Below are 15,111 nucleotides of genomic sequence, written 5' to 3'. Positions count from 1 at the left end.
TACTGCGGAGTTATGGCGGTAAGAATTTCGGCGGAAGGGTGGTTCCCCTTTTTTTCTCGAAAATCAGAAAGTGTTCGCGATTGCCATTTTGATGCCATCGTGTAAGAAGTAAGCCGTGGGGTAATACAGGGCCGCATCCCGTTCCTCGGTATGGCCATTATTTCCGGAATTAGAGACTCAAATATTTCAGGTACCCAAAAATTAAGGCTAGAAAAAAGTGCGGCGGATTTCGCGATTGCCATTTTGATGCCATCGTGTAAGAAGTAAGCCGTGGGGTAATACAGGGCCGCATCCCGTTCCTCGGTATGGCCATTATTTCCGGAATTAGAGACTCAAATATTTCAGGTACCCAAAAATTAAGGCTAGAAAAAAGTGCGGCGGATTTGCCTGATTTTTGCAGTGATTACTATGGAAGATGCGGGGATGCTACAGTTAAAAGGGCGGGCCTCTGAGCCGCTTCGTTCTCCTTGTGTAGTAAAAAGTCTGTTTTGGAAGGTCAAAATGACCATTTTTTTAAATTTTGCCGGCCTCTCCCGTCTAAACGCGGAGGGATAGAGAGTTGTCCTTTATACTGGAGATATAGTTCGAGGAGCTGTATTCAACGCACTCATCGGCTTTGTTGTGACGACAAGTACTGCGGAGTTATGGCGGTAAGAATGTCGGCGGAAGGGTGGTTTAAACCCTTCCCCTTTTTTTCTCGAAAATCAGAAAGTGTTCGCGATTGCCATTTTGATGCTATCGTGTAAGAAGTAAGCCGTGGGGTAATACAGGGCCGCATCCCGTTCCTCGGTATGGCCATTATTTCCGGAATTAGAGATTCAAATATTTCAGGTACCCAAAAATTAAGGCTAGAAAAAAGTGCGGCGGATTTGCCTGATTTTTGCAGTGATTACTATGGAAGATGCGGGGATGCTACAGTTAAAAGGGCGGGCCTCTGAGCCTCTTCGTTCTCCTTGTGTAGAAAAAAGTCTGTTTTGGAAGGTCAAAATGACCATTTTTTGAAATTTTGCCGGCCTCTCCCGTCCAAACGCGGAGGGATAGAGAGTTGTCCTTTATACTGGAGATATAGTTCGAGGAGCTGTATTCAACGCACTCATCGGCTTTGTTGTGACCACAAGTACTGCGGAGTTATGGCGGTAAGAATGTCGTCGGAAGGGTGGTTCCCCTTTTTTTCTCGAAAATCAGAAAGTGTTCGCGATTGCCATTTTGATGCTATCGTGTAAGAAGTAAGCCGTTTGGTAATACAGGGCCGCATCCCGTTCCTTGGTATGGCCATTATTTCCGGAATTAGAGACTCAAATATTTCAGGTACCCAAAAATTAAGGCTAGAAAAAAGTGCGGCGGATTTGCCTGATTTTTGCAGTGGTTACTATGGAAGATGCGGGGATGCTACAGTTAAAAGGTCGGGCCTCTGAGCCGCTTCGTTCTCCTTGTGTATTAAAAAGTCTGTTTTGGAAGTTCAAAATGACCATTTTTTTGAAAATTTGCCGGCCTCTCCCGTCCAAACGCGGAGGGATAGAGAGTTGTCCTTTATACTGGAGATATAGTTCGAGGAGCTGTATTCAACGCACTCATCGGCTTTGTTGTGACCACAAGTACTGCGGAGTTATGGCGGTAAGAATGTCGGCGGAAGGGTGGTTTAAACCCTTCTTTTTTTTTTCTCGAAAATCAGAAAGTGTTCGCGATTGCCATTTTGATGCTATCGTGTAAGAAGTAAGCCGTGGGGTAATACAGGGCCGCATCCCGTTCCTCGGTATGGCCATTATTTCCGGAATTAGAGACTCAAATATTTCAGGTACCCAAAAATTAAGGCTAGAAAAAAGTGCGGCGGATTTGCCTGATTTTTGCAGTGATTACTATGGAAGATGCGGGGATGCTACAGTTAAAAGGGCGGGCCTCTGAGCCGCTTCGTTCTCCTTGTGTAGTAAAAAGTCTGTTTTGGAAGGTCAAAATGACCATTTTTTGAAATTTTGCCGGCCTCTCCCGTCCAAACGCGGAGGGATAGAGAGTTGTCCTTTATGCTGGAGATACAGTTCGAGGAGCTGTATTCAACGCACTCATCGGCTTTGTTGTGACCACAAGCACTGCGGAGTTATGGCGGTAAGAATGTCGGCGGAAAATCAGAAAGTGTTCGCGATTGCCATTTTGATGCAATCGTGTAAGAAGTAAGCCGTGGGGTAATACAGGGCCGCATCCCGTTCCTCGGTATGGCCATTATTTCCGGAATTAGAGACTCAAATATTTCAGGTACCCAAAAATTAAGGCTAGAAAAAAGTGCGGGGGATTTGCCTGATTTTTGCAGTGATTACTATGGAAGATGCGGGGATGCTACAGTTAAAAGGGCGGGCCTTCGTTCTCCTTGTGTAGTAAAACGTCTGTTTTGGAAGGTCAAAATGACCATTTTTCGAAATTTTGCCGGCCTCTCCCGTCCAAACGCGGAGGGATAGAGAGTTGTCCTTTATACTGGAGATATAGTTCGAGGAGCTGTATTCAACGCACTCATCGGCTTTGTTGTGACCACAAGTACTGCGGAGTTATGGCGGTAAGAATGCCCCTTTTTTTCTCGAATATCAGAAAGTGTTCGCGATTGCCATTTTGATGCTATCGTGTAAGAAGTAAGCCGTGGGGTAATACAGGGCCGCATCCCGTTCCTCGATATGGCCATTATTTCCGGAATTAGAGACTCAAATATTTCAGGTACCCAAAAATTAAGGCTAGAAAAATTGCGGCGGATTTGCCTGATTTTTGCAGTGATTACTATGGAAGATGCGGGGATGTTACAGTTAAAAGGGCGGGCCTCTGAGCCGCTTCGTTCTCCTTGTGTAGTAAATAGTCTGTTTTGGAAGGTCATAATGATCATTTTTTGAAATTTTGCCGGCCTCTCCCGTCCAAACGCGGAGGGATAGAGAGTTGTCCTTTATACTGGAGATATAGTTCGAGGAGCTGTATTCAACGCACTCATCGGCTTTGTTGTGACCACAAGTACTGCGGAGTTATGGCGGTAAGAATTTCGGCGGAAGGGTGGTTCCCCTTTTTTTCTCGAAAATCAGAAAGTGTTCGCGATTGCCATTTTGATGCCATCGTGTAAGAAGTAAGCCGTGGGGTAATACAGGGCCGCATCCCGTTCCTCGGTATGGCCATTATTTCCGGAATTAGAGACTCAAATATTTCAGGTACCCAAAAATTAAGGCTAGAAAAAAGTCCGGCGGATTTGCCTGATTTTTGCATTGATTACTATGGAAGATGCGTGGATGCTACAGTTAAAAGGGCGGGCCTCTGAGCCGCTTCGTTCTCCTTGTGTAGTAAAACGTCTGTTTTGGAAGGTCAAAATGACCATTTTTTTAAATTTTGCCGGCCTCTCCCGTCCAAACGCGGAGGGATAGAGAGTTGTCCTTTATACTGGAGATATAGTTCGAGGAGCTGTATTCAACGCACTCATCGGCTTTGTTGTGACCACAAGTACTGCGGAGTTATGGCGGTAAGAATGTCGGCGGAAGGGTGGTTTAAACCCTTCCCCTTTTTTTCTCGAAAATCAGAAAGTGTTCGCGATTGCCATTTTGATGCTATCGTGTTAGAAGTAAGCCGTGGGGTAATACAGGGCCGCATCCCGTTCCTCGGTATGGCCATTATTTCCGGAATTAGAGACTCAAATATTTCAGGTACCCAAAAATTAAGGCTAGAAAAAAGTGCGGGGGATTTGCCTGATTTTTGCAGTGATTACTATGGAAGATGCGGGGATGCTACAGTTAAAAGGGCGGGCCTCTGAGCCTCTTCTTTCTCCTTGTGTAGTAAAAAGTCTGTTTTGGAAGGTCAAAATGACCATTTTTTGAAATTTTGCCGGCCTCTCCCGTCCAAACGCGGAGCAATAGAGAGTTGTCCTTTATACTGGAGATATAGTTCGAGGAGCTGTATTCAACGCACTCATCGGCTTTGTTGTGACCTCAAAGTACTGCGCAGTTATGGCAGTAAGAATGTCGGCGGAAGGGTGGTTTTTTTCTCGAAAATCAGAAAGTGTTCGCTATTGCCATTTTGATAATATCGTGTAAGAAGTAAGCCGTGGGGTAATACAGGGCCGCATCCCGTTCCTCGGTATGGCCATTATTTCCGGAATTAGAGACTCAAATATTTCAGGTACCCAAAAATTAAGGCTAGAAAAAAGTGCGGGGGATTTGCCTGATTTTTGCAGTGATTACTATGGAAGATGCGGGGATGCTACAGTTAAAAGAGCGGGCCTCTGAGCCGCTTCGTTCTCCTTGTGTAGTAAAAAGTCTGTTTTGGAAGGTCAAAGTGACCATTTTTTTAAATTTTGCCGGCCTCTACCGTCCAAACGCGGAGGGATAGAGAGTTGTCCTTTATACTGGACATATAGTTCGAGGAGCTGTATTCAACGCACTCATCGGCTTTGTTGTGACCACAAGTACTGCGGAGTTATGGCGGTAAGAATTTCGGCGGAAGGGTGGTTCCCCTTTTTTTCTCGAAAATCAGAAAGTGTTCGCGATTGCCATTTTGATGCTATCGTGTAAGAAGTAAGCCGTGGGGTAATACAGGGCCGCATCCCGTTCCTCGGTATGGCCATTATTTCCGGAATTAGAGATTCAAATATTTCAGGTACCCAAAAATTAAGGCTAGAAAAAAGTGCGGCGGATTTGCCTGATTTTTGCAGTGATTACTATGGAAGATGCGGGGATGCTACAGTTAAAAGGGCGGGCCTCTGAGCCTCTTCGTTCTCCTTGTGTAGAAAAAAGTCTGTTTTGGAAGGTCAAAATGATCATTTTTTGAAATTTTGCCGGCCTCTCCCGTCCAAACGCGGAGGGATAGAGAGTTGTCCTTTATACTGGAGATATAGTTCGAGGAGCTGTATTCAACGCACTCATCGGCTTTGTTGTGACCACAAGTACTGCGGAGTTATGGCGGTAAGAATGTCGTCGGAAGGGTGGTTCCCCTTTTTTTCTCGAAAATCAGAAAGTGTTCGCGATTGCCATTTTGATGCTATCGTGTAAGAAGTAAGCCGTTTGGTAATACAGGGCCGCATCCCGTTCCTTGGTATGGCCATTATTTCCGGAATTAGAGACTCAAATATTTCAGGTACCCAAAAATTAAGGCTAGAAAAAAGTGCGGCGGATTTGCCTGATTTTTGCAGTGGTTACTATGGAAGATGCGGGGATGCTACAGTTAAAAGGGCGGGCCTCTGAGCCGCTTCGTTCTCCTTGTGTATTAAAAAGTCTGTTTTGGAAGTTCAAAATGACCATTTTTTTGAAAATTTGCCGGCCTCTCCCGTCCAAACGCGGAGGGATAGAGAGTTGTCCTTTATACTGTAGATATAGTTCGAGGAGCTGTATTCAACGCACTCATCGGCTTTGTTGTGACCACAAGTACTGCGGAGTTATGGCGGTAAGAATGTCGGCGGAAGGGTGGTTTAAACCCTTCCCCTTTTTTTCTCGAAAATCAGAAAGTGTTCGCGATTGCCATTTTGATGCTATCGTGTAAGAAGTAAGCCGTGGGGTAATACAGGGCCGCATCCCGTTCCTCGGTATGGCCATTATTTCCGGAATTAGAGACTCTAATATTTCAGGTACCCAAAAATTAAGGCTAGAAAAAAGTGCGGCGGATTTGCCTGATTTTTGCAGTGATTACTATGGAAGATGCGGGGATGCTACAGTTAAAAGGGCGGGCCTCTGAGCCGCTTCGTTCTCCTTGTGTAGTAAAAAGTCTGTTTTGGAAGGTCAAAATGACCATTTTTTGAAATTTTGCCGGCCTCTCCCGTCTAAACGCGGAGGGTTAGAGAGTTGTCCTTTATACTGGAGATATAGTTCGAGGCGCTGTATTCAACGCACTCATCGGCTTTGTTGTGACCACAAGTACTGCGGAGTTATGGCGGTAAGAATGTCGGCGGAAATCTTGAAAATCTCGAAAAGTCTCGAAAATCAGAAAGTGTTCGCGATTGCCATTTTGATGCTATCGTGTAAGAAGTAAGCCGTGGGGTAATACAGGGCCGCATCCCGTTCCTCGGTATGGCCATTATTTCCGGAATTAGAGATTCAAATATTTCAGGTACCCAAAAATTAAGGCTAGAAAAAAGTGCGGCGGATTTGCCTGATTTTTGCAGTGATTACTATGGAAGATGCGGGGATGCTACAGTTAAAAGGGCGGGCCTCTGAGCCTCTTCGTTCTCCTTGTGTAGAAAAAAGTCTGTTTTGGAAGGTCAAAATGACCATTTTTTGAAATTTTGCCGGCCTCTCCCGTCCAAACGCGGAGGGATAGAGAGTTGTCCTTTATACTGGAGATATAGTTCGAGGAGCTGTATTCAACGCACTCATCGGCTTTGTTGTGACCACAAGTACTGCGGAGTTATGGCGGTAAGAATGTCGTCGGAAGGGTGGTTCCCCTTTTTTTCTCGAAAATCAGAAAGTGTTCGCGATTGCCATTTTGATGCCATCGTGTAAGAAGTAAGCCGTGGGGTAATACAGGGCCGCATCCCGTTCCTCGGTATGGCCATTATTTCCGGAACTAGAGACTCAAATATTTCAGGTACCCAAAAATTAAGGCTAGAAAAAAGTGCGGCGGATTTGCCTGATTTTTGCAGTGATTACTATGGAAGATGCGGGGATGCTACAGTTAAAAGGGCGGGCCTCTGAGCCGCTTCGTTCTCCTTGTGTAGTAAAAAGTCTGTTTTGGAAGGTCAAAGTGACCATTTTTTTAAATTTTGCCGGCCTCTCCCGTCCAAACGCGGAGGGATAGAGAGTTGTCCTTTATACTGGAGATATAGTTCGAGGAGCTGTATTCAACGCACTCATCGGCTTTGTTGTGACCACAAGTACTGCGGAGTTATGGCGGTAAGAATTTCGGCGGAAGGGTGGTTCCCCTTTTTTTCTCGAAAATCAGAAAGTGTTCGCGATTGCCATTTTGATGCCATCGTGTAAGAAGTAAGCCGTGGGGTAATACAGGGCCGCATCCCGTTCCTCGGTATGGCCATTATTTCCGGAATTAGAGACTCAAATATTTCAGGTACCCAAAAATTAAGGCTAGAAAAAAGTGCGGCGGATTTGCCTGATTTTTGCATTGATTACTATGGAAGATGCGTGGATGCTACAGTTAAAAGGGCGGGCCTCTGAGCCGCTTCGTTCTCCTTGTGTAGTAAAACGTCTGTTTTGGAAGGTCAAAATGACCATTTTTTTAAATTTTGCCGGCCTCTCCCGTCCAAACGCGGAGGGATAGAGAGTTGTCCTTTATACTGGAGATATAGTTCGAGGAGCTGTATTCAACGCACTCATCGGCTTTGTTGTGACCACAAGTACTGCGGAGTTATGGCGGTAAGAATGTCGGCGGAAGGGTGGTTTAAACCCTTCCCCTTTTTTTCTCGAAAATCAGAAAGTGTTCGCGATTGCCATTTTGATGCTATCGTGTAAGAAGTAAGCCGTGGGGTAATAGAGGGCCGCATCCCGTTCCTCGGTATGGCCATTATTTCCGGAATTAGAGACTCAAATATTTCAGGTACCCAAAAATTAAGGCTAGAAAAAAGTGCGGGGGATTTGCCTGATTTTTGCAGTGATTACTATGGAAGATGCGGGGATGCTACAGTTAAAAGGGCGGGCCTCTGAGCCTCTTCGTTCTCCTTGTGTAGTAAAAAGTCTGTTTTGGAAGGTCAAAATGACCATTTTTTGAAATTTTGCCGGCCTCTCCCGTCCAAACGCGGAGGGATAGAGAGTTGTCCTTTATACTGGAGATATAGTTCGAGGAGCTGTATTCAACGCACTCATCGGCTTTGTTGTGACCTCAAAGTACTGCGCAGTTATGGCAGTAAGAATGTCGGCGGAAGGGTGGTTTTATTCTCGAAAATCAGAAAGTGTTCGCTATTGCCATTTTGATGCTATCGTGTAAGAAGTAAGCCGTGGGGTAATACAGGGCCGCATCCCGTTCCTCGTTATGGCCATTTATTTCCGGAATTAGAGACTCAAATATTTCAGGTACCCAAAAATTAAGGCTAGAAAAATTGCGGCGGATTTGCCTGATTTTTGCAGTGATTACTATGGAAGATGCGGGGATGCTACAGTTAAAAGGGCGGGCCTCTGAGCCGCTTCGTTCTCCTTGTGTAGTAAATAGTCTGTTTTGGAATGTCATAATGACCATTTTTTGAAATTTTGCCGGCCTCTCCCGTCCAAACGCGGAGGGATAGATTGTTGTCTTTTATACTGGAGATATAGTTCGAGGAGCTGTATTCAACGCACTCATCGGCTTTGTTGTGACCTCAAAGTACTGCGCAGTTATGGCAGTAAGAATGTCGGCGGAAGGGTGGTTTTTTTCTCGAAAAACAGAAAGTGTTCGCTATTGCCATTTTGATGCTATCGTGTAAGAAGTAAGCCGTGGGGTAATACAGGGCCGCATCCCGTTCCTCGGTATGGCCATTATTTCCGGAATTAGAGACTCAAATATTTCAGGTACCCAAAAATTAAGGCTAGAAAAAAGTGCGGCGGATTTGCCTGATTTTTGCAGTGATTACTATGGAAGATGCGGGGATGCTACAGTTAAAAGAGCGGGCCTCTGAGCCGCTTCGTTCTCCTTGTGTAGTAAAAAGTCTGTTTTGGAAGGTCAAAGTGACCATTTTTTTAAATTTTGCCGGCCTCTCCCGTCCAAACGCGGAGGGATAGAGAGTTGTCCTTTATACTGGACATATAGTTCGAGGAGCTGTATTCAACGCACTCATCGGCTTTGTTGTGACCACAAGTACTGCGGAGTTATGGCGGTAAGAATTTCGGCGGAAGGGTGGTTCCCCTTTTTTTCTCGAAAATCAGAAAGTGTTCGCGATTGCCATTTTGATGCCATCGTGTAAGAAGTAAGCCGTGGGGTAATACAGGGCCGCATCCCGTTCCTCGGTATGGCCATTATTTCCGGAATTAGAGACTCAAATATTTCAGGTACCCAAAAATTAAGGCTAGAAAAAAGTGCGGCGGATTTGCCTGATTTTTGCAGTGATTACTATGGAAGATGCGTGGATGCTACAGTTAAAAGGGCGGGCCTCTGAGCCGCTTCGTTCTCCTTGCGTAGTAAAACGTCTGTTTTGGAAGGTCAAAATGACCATTTTTTTTAAATTTGCCGGCCTCTCCCGTCCAAACGCGGAGGGATAGAGAGTTGTCCTTTATGCTGGAGATATAGTTCGAGGAGCTGTATTCAACGCACTCATCGGCTTTGTTGTGACCACAAGTACTGCGGAGTTATGGCGGTAAGAATGTCGGCGGAAGGGTGGTTTTAAACCCTTCCCCTTTTTTTCTCGAAAATCAGAAAGTGTTCGCGATTGCCATTTTGATGCTATCGTGCAAGAAGTAAGCCGTGGGGTAATACAGGGCCGCATCCCGTTCCTCGGTATGGCCATTATTTCCGGAATTAGAGACTCAAATATATCAGGTACCCAAAAATTAAGGCTAGAAAAAAGTGCGGCGGATTTGCCTGATTTTTGCAGTGATTACTATGGAAGATGCGGGGATGCTACAGTTAAAAGGGCGGGCCTCTGAGCCGCTTCGTTCTCCTTGTGTAGTAAAAAGTCTGTTTTGGAAGGTCAAAATGACCATTTTTTGAAATTTTGCCGGCCTCTCCCGTCTAAACGCGGAGGGTTAGAGAGTTGTCCTTTATACTGGAGATATAGTTCGAGGCGCTGTATTCAACGCACTCATCGGCTTTGTTGTGACCACAAGTACTGCGGAGTTATGGCGGTAAGAATGTCGGCGGAAATCTTGAAAATCTCGAAAAGTCTCGAAAATCAGAAAGTGTTCGCTATTGCCATTTTGATGCTCTCGTGTAAGAAGTAAGCCGTGGGGTAATACAGGGCCGCATCCCGTTCCTCGGTATGGCCATTATTTCCGGAATTAGAGACTCAAATATTTCAGGTACCCAAAAATTAAGGCTAGAAAAAAGTGCGGCGGATTTGCCTGATTTTTGCAGTGATTACTATGGAAGATGCGGGGATGCTACAGTTAAAAGGGCGGGCCTCTGAGCCGCTTCGTTCCCTTGTGTAGTAAAAAGTCTGTTTTGGAAGGTCAAAATGACCATTTTTTGAAATTTTGCCGGCCTCTCCCGTCTAAACGCGGAGGGATAGAGAGTTGTCCTTTATACTGGAGATATAGTTCGAGGAGCTGTATTCAACGCACTCATCGGCTTTGTTGTGACGACAAGTACTGCGGAGTTATGGCGGTAAGAATGTCGGCGGAAGGGTGGTTTAAACCCTTCCCCTTTTTTTCTCGAAAATCAGAAAGTGTTCGCGATTGCCATTTTGATGCTATCGTGTAAGAAGTAAGCCGTGGGGTAATACAGGGCCGCATCCCGTTCCTCGGTATGGCCATTATTTCCGGAATTAGAGATTCAAATATTTCAGGTACCCAAAAATTAAGGCTAGAAAAAAGTGCGGCGGATTTGCCTGATTTTTGCAGTGATTACTATGGAAGATGCGGGGATGCTACAGTTAAAAGGGCGGGCCTCTGAGCCTCTTCGTTCTCCTTGTGTAGTAAAAAGTCTGTTTTGGAAGGTCAAAATGACCATTTTTTGAAATTTTGCCGGCCTCTCCCGTCTAAACGCGGAGGGATAGAGAGTTGTCCTTTATACTGGAGATATAGTTCGAGGAGCTGTATTCAACGCACTCATCGGCTTTGTTGTGACCACAAGTACTGCGGAGTTATGGCGGTAAGAATGTCGGCGGAAGGGTGGTTCCCCTTTTTTTTCTCGAAAATCAGAAAGTGTTCGCGATTGCCATTTTGATGCTATCGTGTAAGAAGTAAGCCGTTTGGTAATACAGGGCCGCATCCCGTTCCTCGGTATGGCCATTATTTCCGGAATTAGAGACTCAAATATTTCAGGTACCCAAAAATTAAGGCTAGAAAAAAGTGCGGCGGATTTGCCTGATTTTTGCAGTGATTACTATGGAAGATGCGGGGATGCTACAGTTAAAAGGGCGGGCCTTCGTACTCCTTGTGTAGTAAAAAGTCTGTTTTGGAAGGTCAAAATGACCATTTTTCGAAATTTTGCCGGCCTCTCCCGTCCAAACGCGGAGGGATAGAGTGTTCTCCTTTATACTGGAGATATAGTTCGAGGAGCTGTATTCAACGCACTCATCGGCTTTGTTGTGACCACAAGTACTGCGGAGTTATGGCGGTAAGAATGCCCCTTTTTTTCTCGAAAATCAGAAAGTGTTCGCGATTGCCATTTTGATGCTATCGTGTAAGAAGTAAGCCGTGGGGTAATACAGGGCCGCATCCCGTTCCTCGTTATGGCCATTATTTCCGGAATTAGAGACTCAAATATTTCAGGTACCCAAAAATTAAGGCTAGAAAAGTTGCGGCGTATTTGCCTGATTTTTGCAGTGATTACTATGGAAGATGCGGGGATGCTACAGTTAAAAGGGCGGGCCTCTGAGCCGCTTCTTTCTCCTTGTGTAGTAAATAGACTGTTTTGGAAGGTTATAATGACCATTTTTTGAAATTTTGCCGGCCTCTCCCGTCCAAACGCGGAGGGATAGAGAGTTGTCCTTTATACTGGAGATATAGTTCGAGGAGCTGTATTCAACGCACTCATCGGCTTTGTTGTGACCTCAAAGTACTGCGCAGTTATGGCAGTAAGAATGTCGGCGGAAGGGTGGTTTTTTTCTCGAAAATCAGAAAGTGTTCGCTATTGCCATTTTGATGCTATCGTGTAAGAAGTAAGCCGTGGGGTAATACAGGGCCGCATCCCGTTCCTCGGTATGGCCATTATTTCCGGAATTAGAGACTCAAATATTTCAGGTACCCAAAAATTAAGGCTAGAAAAAAGTGCGGCGGATTTGCCTGATTTTTGCAGTGATTACTATGGAAGATGCGGGGATGCTACAGTTAAAAGGGCGGGCCTCTGAGCCGCTTCGTTCTCCTTCTGTAGTAAAAAGTCTGTTTTGGAAGGTCAAAGTGACCATTTTTTGAAATTTTGCCGGCCTCTCCCGTCCAAACGCGGAGGGATAGAGAGTTGTCCTTTATACTGGAGATATAGTTCGAGGAGCTGTATTCAACGCACTCATCGGCTTTGTTGTGACCACAAGTACTGCGGAGTTATGGCGGTAAGAATTTCGGCGGAAGGGTGGTTCCCCTTTTTTTCTCGAAAATCAGAAAGTGTTCGCGATTGCCATTTTGATGCCATCGTGTAAGAAGTAAGCCGTGGGGTAATACAGGGCCGCATCCAGTTCCTCGGTATGGCCATTATTTCCGGAACTAGAGACTCAAATATTTCAGGTACCCAAAAATTAAGGCTAGAAAAAAGTGCGGCGGATTTGCCTGATTTTTGCAGTGATTACTATGGAAGATGCGGGGATGCTACAGTTAAAAGGGCGGGCCTCTGAGCCGCTTCGTTCTCCTTGTGTAGTAAAAAGTCTGTTTTGGAAGGTCAAAATGACCATTTTTTGAAATTTTGCCGGCCTCTCCCGTCCAAACGCGGAGGGATAGAGAGTTGTCCTTTATACTGGAGATATAGTTCGAGGAGCTGTATTCAACGCACTCATCGGCTTTGTTGTGACCACAAGTACTGCGGAGTTATGGCGGTAAGAATGTCGGCGGAAGGGTGGTTTAAACCCTTCCCCTTTTTTTCTCGAAAATCAGAAAGTGTTCGCGATTGCCATTTTGATGCTATCGTGTAAGAACTAAGCCGTGGGGTAATACAGGGCCGCATCCCGTTCCTCGTTATGGCCATTATTTCCGGAATTAGAGACTCAAATATATCAGGTACCCAAAAATTAAGGCTAGAAAAAAGTGCGGCGGATTTGCCTGATTTTTGCAGTGATTATTATGGAAGATGCGGGGATGCTACAGTTAAAAGGGCGGGCCTCTGAGCCGCTTCGTTCTCCTTGTGTAGTAAAAAGTCTGTTTTGGAAGGTCAAAATGACCATTTTTTGAAATTTTGCCGGCCTCTCCCGTCTAAACGCGGAGGGTTAGAGAGTTGTCCTTTATACTGGAGATATAGTTCGAGGCGCTGTATTCAACGCACTCATCGGCTTTGTTGTGACCACAAGTACTGCGGAGTTATGGCGGTAAGAATGTCGGCGGAAATCTTGAAAATCTCGAAAAGTCTCGAAAATCAGAAAGTGTTCGCTATTGCCATTTTGATGCTCTCGTGTAAGAAGTAAGCCGTGGGGTAATACAGGGCCGCATCCCGTTCCTCGGTATGGCCATTATTTCCGGAATTAGAGACTCAAATATTTCAGGTACCCAAAAATTAAGGCTAGAAAAAAGTGCGGCGGATTTGCCTGATTTTTGCAGTGATTACTATGGAAGATGCGGGGATACTACAGTTAAAAGGGCGGGCCTCTGAGCCGCTTCGTTCCCTTGTGTAGTAAAAAGTCTGTTTTGGAAGGTCAAAATGACCATTTTTTGAAATTTTGCCGGCCTCTCCCGTCTAAACGCGGAGGGATAGAGAGTTGTCCTTTATACTGGAGATATAGTTCGAGGAGCTGTATTCAACGCACTCATCGGCTTTGTTGTGACCACAAGTACTGCGGAGTTATGGCGGTAAGAATGTCGGCGGAAGGGTGGTTTAAACCCTTCCCCTTTTTTTCTCGAAAATCAGAAAGTGTTCGCGATTGCCATTTTGATGCTATCGTGTAAGAAGTAAGCCGTGGGGTAATACAGGGCCGCATCCCGTTCCCCGGTATGGCCATTATTTCCGGAATTAGAGATTCAAATATTTCAGGTACCCAAAAATTAAGGCTAGAAAAAAGTGCGGCGGATTTGCCTGATTTTTGCAGTGATTACTATGGAAGATGCGGGGATGCTACAGTTAAAAGGGCGGGCCTCTGAGCCTCTTCGTTCTCCTTGTGTAGTAAAAAGTCTGTTTTGGAAGGTCAAAATGACCATTTTTTGAAATTTTGCCGGCCTCTCCCGTCTAAACGCGGAGGGATAGAGAGTTGTCCTTTATACTGGAGATATAGTTCGAGTAGCTGTATTCAACGCACTCATCGGCTTTGTTGTGACCACAAGTACTGCGGAGTTATGGCGGTAAGAATGTCGGCGGAAGGGTGGTTCCCCTTTTTTTTCTCGAAAATCAGAAAGTGTTCGCGATTGCCATTTTGATGCTATCGTGTAAGAAGTAAGCCGTTTGGTAATACAGGGCCGCATCCCGTTCCTCGGTATGGCCATTATTTCCGGAATTAGAGACTCAAATATTTCAGGTACCCAAAAATTAAGGCTAGAAAAAAGTGCGGCGGATTTGCCTGATTTTTGCAGTGATTACTATGGAAGATGCGGGGATGCTACAGTTAAAAGGGCGGGCCTTCGTACTCCTTGTGTAGTAAAAAGTCTGTTTTGGAAGGTCAAAATGACCATTTTTCGAAATTTTGCCGGCCTCTCCCGTCCAAACGCGGAGGGATAGAGTGTTCTCCTTTATACTGGAGATATAGTTCGAGGAGCTGTATTCAACGCACTCATCGGCTTTGTTGTGACCACAAGTACTGCGGAGTTATGGCGGTAAGAATGCCCCTTTTTTTCTCGAAAATCAGAAAGTGTTCGCGATTGCCATTTTGATGCTATCGTGTAAGAAGTAAGCCGTGGGGTAATACAGGGCCGCATCCCGTTCCTCGTTATGGCCATTATTTCCGGAATTAGAGACTCAAATATTTCAGGTACCCAAAAATTAAGGCTAGAAAAGTTGCTGCGTATTTGCCTGATTTTTGCAGTGATTACTATGGAAGATGCGGGGATGCTACAGTTAAAAGGGCGGGCCTCTGAGCCGCTTCTTTCTCCTTGTGTAGTAAATAGACTGTTTTGGAAGGTCATAATGACCATTTTTTGAAATTTTGCCGGCCTCTCCCGTCCAAACGCGGAGGGATAGAGAGTTGTCCTTTATACTGGAGATATAGTTCGAGGAGCTGTATTCAACGCACTCATCGGCTTTGTTGTGACCTCAAAGTACTGCGCAGTTATGGCAGTAAGAATGTCGGCGGAAGGGTGGTTTTTTTCTCGAAAATCAGAAAGTGTTCGCTATTGCCATTTTGATGCTATCGTGTAAGAAGTAAGCCGTGGGGTAATACAGGGCCGCATCCCGTTCCTCGGTATGGCCATTATTTCCGGAATTAGAGACTCAAATATTTCAGGTACCCAAAAATTAAGGCTAGAA

At 45.3% G+C, this 15,111-nt stretch overlaps 1 protein-coding gene across 1 annotated transcript in view; it reads left to right on the top strand.

Moving 5' to 3' along the window:
- Positions 1–15,111, top strand: part of LOC138692761 (uncharacterized) — a 494,742-nt gene that overhangs the window by 80,412 nt on the left and 399,219 nt on the right. The gene's annotated exons all lie outside the window — the stretch shown is intronic.

The sequence above is a fragment of the Periplaneta americana genome, chromosome 17 (genome assembly GCF_040183065.1).
Source record: "Periplaneta americana isolate PAMFEO1 chromosome 17, P.americana_PAMFEO1_priV1, whole genome shotgun sequence".
Classification (NCBI taxonomy): domain Eukaryota; kingdom Metazoa; phylum Arthropoda; class Insecta; order Blattodea; family Blattidae; genus Periplaneta; species Periplaneta americana.
This window is presented reverse-complemented; position numbering and strand designations above follow the sequence as displayed.